The following is a 12,769-nucleotide window of genomic DNA, read 5'->3' as shown; positions in this document are numbered from 1 at the left end:
ACCCACCTGGTTGAAATACACTTCTGACCCCCAAAAAAGTACCTCCTCATAAGTGCCAGAGTCACATAGTCTTTTCAGCTCCGCTTGTTTTGCTTCCTGTCACTCCGACGTTTTCTTTTTGGCTTTAGTAAGTTGTAGCATATATTTTCCAACAATCATTCAAAGTCTAATCTTAGGAACTGAACGATTTTCACTTTCGTTTTCTGCTCCAACTGGCACCTGTGACTGCACCTCACTGCTTTCAACCCCATTACCAGTAGTATCGGCTTCCCTCAAATCCGACTGAGCAAAGGATGCCAAGTCTCACTCCACATCACCATCACCATCTAACCCCCCGCAGCTTTATTACTTATGTTCCCAGCACCATCAGATTTAAATTCCCCACTGAACTCCAACTCCTGCTTAATAAGTCTATTTGGTGATACTCTAACAATTGCACCCCCATGCCTTACAAAGATCAACTTACCATCCTGACAAATCACATTCCCAGGCCCAAGTGAACGATCATGACCCTCCTGTTCATAAAACACTCAAAATCACCAGGCTGGAAAACTTGCTCTGCCTTCCTAACATTACTCCTCAGAGCCCTCCTCACTCTCTCCTCGGCTTCTGTTTGTATGAAGGCCTGCCTAGATGAATGTAGAGCACTGAGATGCCTAGCAAAAACCTCACCGGTGGTCTTGCCCTCCAATGCAGGAACCTTATCAGTCATGATGTTTGGAAGGTTAAGGTTTTCCCCAAAAAACAACTGGTGGCTGCTAAAGCCATTCCACATCTGGAGGGAATTTCTTGCCATATTTGACCACTTCAACAACACATCTATAAGAGTTTGAGGATATTGAACTTTTAATTTAACAAGCATCATGTCAGTGACTGCATGTATTCGCTCGCACAACCCATTCTGAAATGGAGTTTCAGCAGCTGTTGTGTTAATCCTCACATCTAAAACTAAAGTTACATCCCTCATCTCATCTGAACTGAATTCCCCACCTTTATCATGCAATACCCCCTCCATAACCCCAAAAGCTTCCACCCAAAGTTTCATCATCTGATCAATCACATTAGTGGTTTTCTTCCTATCTACGAAAGCAGACTCTTTGTATCCAGACCACATATCTATAAGATAAAGAATCCATTTTCCCTCCTGCCAATGTTTCAAATCCATAGCAACAACCTGATTAATTTGTTTTGCCATGGGCAAACCAACCACTGGTCTAGGTGGAGTTCTCTTAAATTGCTTACACAAAACACAGTCATTCTCAATTCTCTCCAAATCATGGCCATACTGTTCCCGCCAAATCCCAGCATCACTCAACAAACCGATTTTGACGTAGGAAAAATCTAGTTTTGGGTGAGATAGCCATTTCGTCCTGATGGACAGGGTTCTAACCCCCAGAACGACTATCCGAAGATATCGTGTATAATTAGGGACGTATCGTGAGGAGCGGTTACATATCCTGTCCCCCTATGGTGCCCTCGTTCGTCATCTGATGAGGGATTCCTTTGTTCGCAGCGTTTTCCTGCTTCTCAACATTGACATCATTATCAAGAGGAATACAATAATGTCCACCAAGGTAATATTCAAAACTACTGGATTGCCTTAAATCTCCGCAGGGTCGTTTTCGATATTCATGGCAGTTTCCATAGCCTACCTTAACAAAGGAATGTACAACTGTGTCAGTTTTATTTGTGACCTTATTCCCAACTGAGGAAGCCGGTAGACTACACACCCCAAGAGACTTCAACCGAGTACCCACCCCACCAAAATTTGACCACCCTATTACTATCTGTGGTCTCGACTAACAACCTATCCTCCTCACTCAATGTACTCAAATAACCCTGAAGCCATGTTTTACCACAAACGGTACTTGAACATGCACTGTTTAAAACAGCACAGCTACCCGCCTCAATCCCAAATATTGCGATCTTGGACTTGTCAAATCCTGTGAATAACACTTTACTCTGATCAGCACTAGCACCGACTCCACACTCATTACTTCCTTCATCAGACCCTACACCCTGACTAGTTATGTGTACACGGTTTAATCTTTCCCAACTATCTGGGCAGTCTTTCACAAAATGTCTAAAAACGGATTTTGAGCGAAGCGAAAAATCTATTTTTGGGTGAGGTAGCCATGTCATCCTGATGGAAGTTCCTTCATAGTAGCTTCCTAGGTTATATTTGACTACAGTGATATATCCCAGAGAATTTTACTTCAGGTATCCAGAATTCTAACTCCTGGCGCAAATATCCCTGGCTTTTGCCTTAAGGGATATCGCATATCAGAGGACGTATTCTTGACACGCCACATAGCTATCTACACCCCTAATAGCGTTTATGCTTCGAGAGGGGAAAGTACCAAGAATTGTAGGTGGGCCGTTAATAAGGCAACGCTCCTACATGTACTATAGTTGGGCGCCAGTATGTCACGTCACGTCCCGGGGCCATCTTGTCATTCTTTGTAGCGTTAGCGAGGTGCTACAGATACAGTACGTTTGGGAGGGATTCATTCATCCTTTGTAAAAGGAGGGTGGGTCCATCAGGACGACATGGCTACCTCACCCAAAAATAGATTTTGGGCTCAGGCCATGTCGTCCTGATGGAAGTTTACCAGAGCATTTATGTATCTGTGGATTTCCAATAGTGCCAATAACCGCGGGATAAATTTTCCTTTGTCATCTAGACCTAGAGACACATGGTGTTACCGTCATACACCTTTCAACTGATCATGGACTGTCAGTGCTTCCTGCCCCCTACAGGGAAGAGTCATGGGAGACTCTAGGAAAAACCCAAGGATTGTAAGTTCAATGAACAATCTAGCAAACCAGTTTGTATATTAGTCTCATCGTATACATGTAAAACATAGTTTGTATTCTGAAAGGAACAAAGTATGTATTGATTACTGATACCTCCCCTGGTCCACTTGGTGTGTTGTAAGCAAGATAGACAGATTTTCATTCGTGTAGGAAATTTGTACGGTCAGTAAAGCAATCAGATATAAAATCAGTCATTACCAGGGACTGATACTTGATACCATAACACATAATTATGGGATTGTTCACTTAGAACAGATATAGAGTATGTTCAGAATATTCTCAAAATAATAGGATAATAAGTGCTCTGACACATTTATTTATATAGCATGCATAAAATTTGTAGGGCAAAATGAGACGCAAAATTCAAAGATGTGTTTATTGCTAAATAATAGATAGCAAAAATACTGTTCAATTTTTAAGAAACTAAATAGATTTTACATAATGTAATGCTAAACAACAACTCGAGTCAATACATGTATATTTTCCTTTTAAAAATAACCCTTGAAGTAATATCACAACCTAACCTTTCTAAATGAAGCTAAATTCTCAAAATATGGCTTGAAAGATAACCTATGCATTTTGCAACAAAGACAGGGTATAACATTGTTCTTGGCATTTAAATTCTAAACAAAGTAAAATGACTATTATTGTTAAGTAGGTCCTCAAATTATCAGCAATTCCTTATTATTTCTAGCTTTGTACTTTTTCCAGGTAAATGGAAAGCTAATCTTAAGTGTAAGAGCATTTGTTCTAAGTGGTCAAGAAAAACAGGTTTCGATTATTTAAGGTTTTTCAAATTGGGCTTTACAATATTATTCTAAAATAGACCATAAAAGCAAAGTGTTTGTATTGGCCAAGAAAAAATGATTTTTTTTTTATTGAATTTATAATTTCCGACCACTACATCAAAGGGACCTGGGATGCTATTTAGCACCCATCAGCTAATGGCCCTCGTCCATCTTACGACAGTATGAATACACTACAATCGTGTAATTATTATATTCTACAAATAAAATCTTATTAAATAATTCAAAGCTAATTTCAATAGAAATTCTTTCATTACACCATCACCAATTCTAGATTTTCATTGCATACATTTTTAGCCTTTTAAAATAAATGGGAATTCTGCAAGAGAAATATTCATTTATCTAAGATGTTCTGATTCCTTTGACTACAGGACTTTATCCTACTTTGTCCATGACTGAAGTACTGTATTTTCAAAGGCCAGACCTAGCAGTTCTGCAACCTGAAATAATTTTTTTTTTCTTAGTTTTACCAGTAATATTTATGCTCAAATACAACTAATTTCTCAATTTTTTATCAACTTTTTTTTTTATGGACTCAATTACTGTACACGCAGGTAAATGACAACCTACTGTACATTGTTAAAGAGTACTTACATCCCGAGGTACATTAAAAAAAATGTGTTACAATGACCTAGAGACTGACCATGTACAAACATGGTCACCAAGCCCCCTCTCTACCCAAGTTAGGACCAAGGAGGACCAGGCAATGGCTGCTGATGACTCGGCAGATAGACCAATAGGGTCCCCCAAATCTATCCTTAGCTCACAAGGATGGTGAGGTTGCACCAAGAAAAGGAACAAATGAGTTTGAGCTGGACTCAAACCCTAGTCTGGCATTCACCAGTCAGGGATGTTACAACATCGGCCACCACAACCCTGTTGTGGGCCACGATACAGATGGGGAGGAGGTTGTAGAAGAGCAAAATTTGATAGCTGTGTGGCAGCAATTTAAATGTCTAAGGTCAGGTGTGTAAAAGTGTTTTGACACCTTATGTAAGAATCCATTTACTAGAATCAAGAATTAAAGTAGCTATTACTTGTCTGCGTCTCCAATAAAAAGTTACGTCAGTTCATTTAATATTGATAATTACCCAAGAAAATTGCACAGTCAAAATAGAGGAAACTTAGTGTAATTCTATTTAAAATTGCTTCATTCCTTTATAGTAAAATTAATTAAATTACATTTAGTATAAAATTCTGGGAATATTATGTAGAGCCTAGTTATCTAAAAAATATTTAGAAGTTAAAGGAGTTAATTATACAAGATTTGGAAATTAATAAAAAAAAAAAAATCAGCTTTCATTAAGATGAAGCCAAAAAAGTATTTCATATAATTTATATTTCATTTCTTAATCAAGAACCCAAATATATTTTGACAATGTAATGCTAAACTTTAGCCTAAGTCGAAATAACCTACACCCTTTAATACCCTTCAAGTAATCTCTCACACTAAGCTTTATAAATTAAGCTAAATTCCAAAAGGTAGACAGAGGCATATGTGTACAGTAATCATGTTAAATAGGGCTTCAAAGGTAACCTAGGCCTTTTGATCATATTCGTAACGGGAATACTCTCCTTGTCGACTGTCTCCCCTTTTCCAATGAGCATTGAGGTGGAATTGAAGGGGGCGCAGGTGCAACCTTCCCACAGATACAAACTTCTCTAGAGACGAGAGGGTTCCCAGAAGACTCATCCATTCCCTTACTGTAGTGACTCTTTTCTTCATAAAGGCTCCCAGCCTTAGAAGGGCTGACTGAACTCTTGCATGCGACGGAAAAGCCTGAAAATCCTGCCTCCGAATCTCCAAATAAAGGATCTTCTGGGACGGAGTCAGCTGTGACTTCTTTGAACTCAGTAGAAGTCCCAATTCTTTTGTCAAATCCAGGGTCCACTGAAGGTCCTTCAAACAGCGCTCGACCGAGGGAGCTCTTATCAACCAATCGTCCAAGTACAGGGAGGCTCTGATGCCTCTCGAGTGCAGCATGCTCGCCACATTCATCATTACTTTTGTAAAAATCAGAGGAGCTGTGCAGAGGCCAAAACATAAGGCTCGAAACTGGAAGACGTCTTCCCTGTATACGAACCTCAGATAACGTCTGCAGCTTGGATGTATCGGAACATGAAAATAAGCGTCCTGGAGGTCCAATGATACCATCCAGTTGCCTTTCCTCACTGCTGCCACAGCACAGTCTTCTGAGTCTCCATAGTGAATTTCGAGTTCTGGACGTAGCGGTTGAGGGCGCTCACATCCAGAACCGGTCTCCATTCCCCTGAACTCTTGGTACCTAAGAACAAGTGGTTGTAAAACCCTGGAGACTCCAAATCCTGCACCCTTTCTATTGCTCTCTTTTTGAGTAGAAGCGACACTTGCAGGTGCATGGCTTGCCTCTTCGGTCCTCTCTTGTACTTGGGCGAAAGATCCACAGGATCTGCGACTAAAGGAGGCTTTAATACAAATGGAATTTTGTATCCTTCCTTTGGAAGACGTACCGACCAAGGATCCGCTCCCTTCTTCTCCCAGGCCTGCCAGAAGTTGTTCAGCCTGGCTCCCACTGCTGGAAGGGGAGAGTAGTCAGACCCAGCCCTGACTGGGCTTGGCTCCTCTTTTCCTTTGCTTCCTTGCCTCTGGTTTGAAAGTACTTCTCCCTGTAGGTTTACCCCGAAAGGGCTGAGCAGAATGCGAATATGACGTCCCCTCCATAGTTCTACGAGAAGAGAAGGACGTAGGCAAAACCTTACTGGCTGTTTTAGTAACCAAATCCCGAGTAGCCTTCTGAGTCAAGTTTGCAGCCACTTCCTTAACTAAATCCTGCAGAAATAGAGCCGAAGACATGGGCGCAAAAAGCAACTCCGATCTCTGACATGGAGTGACCCCCCCAGAGAGGAAGGAACACAAAGTAGCTCTTTTCTTTATAACCCCTGCAATAAACAAAGCAGCCAGCTCATTAGAACCATCCCTGACTGCTCTGTCCAAACTTGACATAAGTTGGATAAGAATACTTATGTCCGTATCCTTCATCTCGGCCACTTTTCTACTCAAGGCTCCCAGTGACCAGTCCAGTAAATTAAATACCTCAAATACTCTAAACAATCCTTTTAGGAGTTGGTCAAACTCCGACATTGACCACCACACCTTTGTCCTTCTCATGGCCATGCGACTGGAAGAATCCACCAGGTTTGAGAAGTCTCCCTGCGCAGACGCCGGAGCTCCCAAACCTAAGACCTCTCCCGTCTCATACCAAACGTTCGATTTAGAGGCTAACTTAGCTGGTGAAAAAGCGAAGCATGTCTTGCCCATAGCTTTTCTTATATCCATCTATGCTCCCATTAATTTCAATGCTCTCTTAGAAGAGCGGGAAAGCACCATTCTTGTATAAAAAGAAGTTTTCACTGTCTTGCCCAAGATAAACTCAGAAGGGGGAGATCGCGGAGTAACTGGAGCAAAATTGTCTGGAAATAATTCCGAGAAGACTAGCATTAACTTTTTGAAATCCACCGCATGTTGAGGTGGTTTCTCCTCCTCTCCCTCTGAGATATCCTCCAACTGTTTCTCATGAGAGAGAACCTCATCCTGATCTTCTAATCCAGAGATTGGGGCGGCGTTTTGACCCGAACGTTGAAACAGAGCTCTGCCGAGACAAATCTACTCCAACCTTCCGCTGAACAGTGAAACTGTGAGACCGCCTGTGCGATATCACATCAGTCCCAGAGACAACAGGGCGCCTGTGCGACAACGGGTCTACCACCGAAGACTGACGTCCAGCCTCACTGCCAACAACTGGTCGATAAGACTGCATCATCGACGAGAGCTGTTGTTTCATGATCAACAACATATTCCACATTGGATCGTCTTGAGGAGATAATTGTACAGCCTTTTCTATAGCGAATTCGTCCTCTTCATCGCTCTCCAATCCTTTACCCCTTTCGGGAGAAGAATCCCAGTCTGAATGAAGAGGTGGAGCATGAATCGTCACAACCCAAACCAGAAATTAACTCCGCATCCGAATCCATTACTCTATCCCCATCGGAACACAGATTCGAGCGCTTCGCAAGAGAACACTCGTCAAGGGACCGAAAACGTTCAGGTGTTTCCCAATGACAACAACCCGGCTGTTGCGGGGAGGAAAAGTGCGGCTGTTGTTGGCGGGATGTTGCAAAACAACCCCCACACCCTTGAATCACTCTAACTGACAATTGTCCCACAACACAAACTTTCCCCTTACTTTATCAACCGGACTCTTCGACAGAAGGAAAATTGAAACAAAACATAACCTTAAAGCTATATTACCTTACAAACTAAAATAATCAACAACAAAAGCATCCATATTCAAAATACTTAAAACTGATCAAACTTAATATTAAATATGCAAAAACCAAAACACAAAAAAAAACCTAACAAACTTAAAATTAAATAAACCACAACCAATATGTATATATTATTTTATAGGACACTGACACTGTCCTCAACACAAGCCAAACTGTCTTTTATGGCAAACTACCAGTATCACCACTTGGTGGTCAACTATTCCACTGGGTGGAAATTTGCACATACTACTTCCCTGATTGGGGTCATTGTTATCATCATCATCATATTCATAATCATCATATATCAGCAATCCTAATTCAAAGGCCAAGTCATCATCCGTACAGAAATCCAAAAAACAGTCCAAAAAAAATCGTATACAGGCCGTGTCATCAACAGTTGAGCAATCAAATAGCGAAGTCTAAATGCAATCCTTTATTACAGGCCTGGTCATCAACAATAATCCGCTTTCAAAACTTGAGTCTCTCCAAAGGAGGAATCACGGCCTGCCAAAAATAAAGAAAGAAAAACACTTACGAACACTTCTAGCTAACTGAACTATCGCACTATAATCAAAGATAAATAATAAATTGTTCCTATCATTCACAATCACGACAAGCAAAGATAAACAAAACTGTACTTACTCAGAAAATAAAAAATCACTTCCTCGCTGGTAAAGAAAAATAATAATTCCAGCGTTCACACAACTGACTCAGGACGCAGTCAATCAAAAAAAGCATTCGCTCCGAAACATTCACCACTGTCGTAACCTTACTAAAAATGTAAACAAACAATCTCATTTGTACCAACAGTCTTTCTCACCACAAACGATCGTTAACCTAACTACTTTCGCTCGCTAACACAATATCTCTCTCTCTCTCTCTCTCTCACACAGGATTTGGCAAAACCAAAAATAAAATAAAACAAAAAATAAATCCTCCACATTCCTCCCCCCTTACTTTGCCAAATCCTTCTCACACAACACTTACATTATTTTTTTCATAACCCAGTCGCAGTCGGGAACGGGACCTCTACTCCGAGTAACTGGGCCTCCATATACTCTCTCATTCACTTCTTCCTTATCACAATCATTCGCTACATTAACACTATTCCTATCTAAATCCCTATCATCTAATATATCATGTACAATCATATCTACCTCGTTCTCATCTGGCCCTATAATTACACTCATTTCTGTAAACAGTTCATCCATTTCATCAAAAACATTCTCAACTTTAGTAAAAGATTCATTCATACTACTAATCATTCTCCTATCTCTCACTCTCGCATTCGTCATCCTTTCTTTTACATCACCTAAGGAAAAGCCACACACACTATAGGTATCATTCATACTCAGCCATGATTCATCTGTATTAACACATTTATCTTCCATACACACTTGCACATTTACACCCTTGTCATACTTATTTCTATTCTCACTTTTACTTATAAAATTTCCCCTTCTTTCATCTTTACTTAAAGCTCTTGTATTCTTCCTTTTCTTATATTCTACTAACACCAACTGTTTACCTTCCAGACCTAAGTCCTCATACATACTAGGTTCACCCTTGTTCCTTTTCAACCATTTACTCATCCCATTCTCTTGGATATACTCAGGTACCTCTTTCCATTTACGCAACTGGTTGTGGTGGGCCCTAATTTTTTCCACAATACCACCCACACACAACTTACCCAAAACGTAACTTAATCCACTCGAACCAACTTCTAACACCTCATAGGGACCTTCAAATTTATCACGCACCTTATTTACATTCATTCTACCCTTTTCAATTACTTCTTTCATCACTCTCTCACCAACTTTAAAGCTTTCAAACCTCTTATTTGCTTTCCTCCACACATCTCTATCATCCTCCGACACACCCAACCTCGGTCTTATTATCTTTTCAAAATTTAAAACAAACTTACATGGAGACATACCCGTACTCTTATGCACTGTTGCATTGTAAGCCCACAACGCTCTACCAACATACAAATCCCAATCATTATCACATGTACTCATCATTCGCAAAATTTCAGTTAATGTTCTTACAGTCCTTTCAGCCAACCCATTCGCACTTGGCATATAAGGAGTCGAATACACATGTTCAATACCCCATTCTCTTAACATCTGCTCAAACTCCCATCCAACAAACTCAGGGCCATTATCACTTAACATTCTCACAGGCTTACACACACACATCGGCAGCATCACTTGACCAACCATTCTTGCAACAGTCTCGCTCCGTTTATCCTTGATGGGTATTGCATAGGTAAATTTACTCATGTGATCAACCATAACAATCATTCCCACATGTCTTCTCGCAGTCACAGGCAAGGAAACACAATCAATCACAAACATCTCAAATGGTTCTTTCATACGTAATCTCAAAACAGGCGGATTAGCATGCACTCTCTGATACTTCCCTTTCTGGCAATCTTCACACGTAGTCGCTACATCCTTACATATCTGACTCAACCCAGGTGTAAACAATCTCTCACGCATGCATTCCCATAATTTATTCTTACCCATATGCCCATATCTGTCATGCACTAACATACACATACTTACTGCTGCATGCATTGGAAACACAGGAACATATATATCTTCATCCACTCCTTTATGTAGAAAATAAACAATATTCTTACACACAATAAGTCTCTTACTAACTTTCTTATACACCTCTAAATCAGACGGCCAGTCTTCTACCTCAATACTATTCAACATACATTCACGTAACCTTTTAATTTCCTCACATTCATCTTGCATTTCTTCCACCTCCTCTTTAGTCAGTAGATCATCCTCACTCCTCGTAATATCAACCATGCCAACAAAATTCGCCATAAATACACTATTATCTTCTATCACAACTACTTCACATCCATTCTTCAGAAGCAAACCACTACCAATATCAACTGATAAATCATGCAATCTTAAAAAGTCAATTCCTATCAAAAAACAACTAGGCATCTCATTCTCTCCCATTACAATAAAATTATGTTCCACCTCCATACTTCCCAGTTTTACTTTCAAACGCACTTCTTCCCAAACTAGCAAACTTCCTTTACCTATCCCATGAATTCTCACACTCGTACATTGCCGTTTCACTTCCCAATTATACCGCTCTATTTCCTTGATAACAGACATATTCACTAATGACACTTGTGCACCTGTATCAATTAAACTACAGTATTCATTCTCATTTATACCCACATACGTCATCATTCTTCCTTTTACACCATGCATACAAATGTTTACTCTCCTATCAATAGGGTCATCCTTATCACACCCATGGTCATCTTCGCTATCTTCCATGCTCATACCACTCGGATTCAAGTCACTCGGACAATCCTCCTTCTTACTCAACAACTTGCAACATCTTTCATTACATTGTAACCTCAATATATACTCCCTTTCAATCTCTTTATTTGCTCGGTACTGCATCGGACGATTCCACCCAAAATACAAATAAACAGTGACACCATATAACATACTTACTACCAACAATACTTTTGATAACAATTCACCCTCAAGCATACTATCCTCCTCCTTATATGCCATTTCTTTCGATACTTCATTCCTAACACTCATTCTAAGCTCATCTATACTAGCAGGTATATCCCTATTCAAACCCTTCAATTTAACCTTATTTAACCCACACAAAATACATTTATACACCATGTCATCCCCTTCAAAACTTTGTACCACCATTAAATCTTCCGGCAACCTTTCAAAATTACTATCATTCTCGCTACTCTCTTCTATCTTACCATGCATTCTTGACATCGCATCTGCTATCACGTTCTTACTTCCAGGTACATATTCTAGCTTAAAGTCAAATTCATTTAAATCCTCTATTGTCCTCGCAACTCTAGCATTCACAGACTCTTTCCTAATCATGTACACTAGGGGCTGATGGTCAGTACGCACAATAAATTTCACACCATACAAAAATACCTTCAACGCTTTCACGCAAAACCTTATCGCAGCCAACTCCCTTTCAATCGTGGAATACTTTCGCTCAGCCTTATTAAATGCTTTACTTACATACGCTATCACTCTCAACTGTTCATCTCCGTTTATTCTTTGCATTTGAACCAAGCAACCACCCATACTAATCCCACTAGCATCCGTATATAACTCTAGCATACTCGCATGTTCACTATAATCGGGAAAAACCAAAGTGACGTCTCTCGCAGCCTCTTCTTTCAAGTTTTCAAATGCTTCAATCATACGCTCATCCCATTTCAGTCTCGTACTATTTCTCTTACCTGTCCACTCATTCAAAGGCTTCCCTATTCCCGAACAATCTCTGACAAACTTCCGACCAAATTCAATTAACCCAAGAAAACCTCTCAACTCACGCACCGTATGAGAACATGGAAACTCTCTCACCTTACTCACAAACTTTTCACTCTTCCTTATACCCGATTCACTCACCACATGCCCAAGAAATTCCACCTCCCCGGCCAACCATGTACACTTTTCAAGCTTAACTTTCACACCAACTTCTATCAACCGTTCTAATACTGCTCCAAGCAACTGCATGTGTTCCTCAACAGTCTCACTAGCAATCAAAATATCATCAATAAAAACAGTCACCTTCTGTCTATCAAACCCAGCCAAAACTAAATTCATTGCCCTCTGGAAGGCAGCAGGCGCATTAGCAAGGCCAAAACTTAATCTTTTAAACTGATAATGACAATTTCTACTTGAAAATGCCGTAATGGGCCTGCTCCCCTCTGCCAGAGGCATCTGGTAATAGCCCCTAACTAAATCTAACTTTGTAAAAACTTTCATACCATGCATCTTATACACACAGTCAGACACTACATTCATCGGAAA

This window comes from Palaemon carinicauda, chromosome 28 (assembly GCF_036898095.1).
Source record: "Palaemon carinicauda isolate YSFRI2023 chromosome 28, ASM3689809v2, whole genome shotgun sequence".
NCBI lineage: Eukaryota > Metazoa > Arthropoda > Malacostraca > Decapoda > Palaemonidae > Palaemon > Palaemon carinicauda.
Note: the sequence above shows the minus strand (reverse complement) of the source record.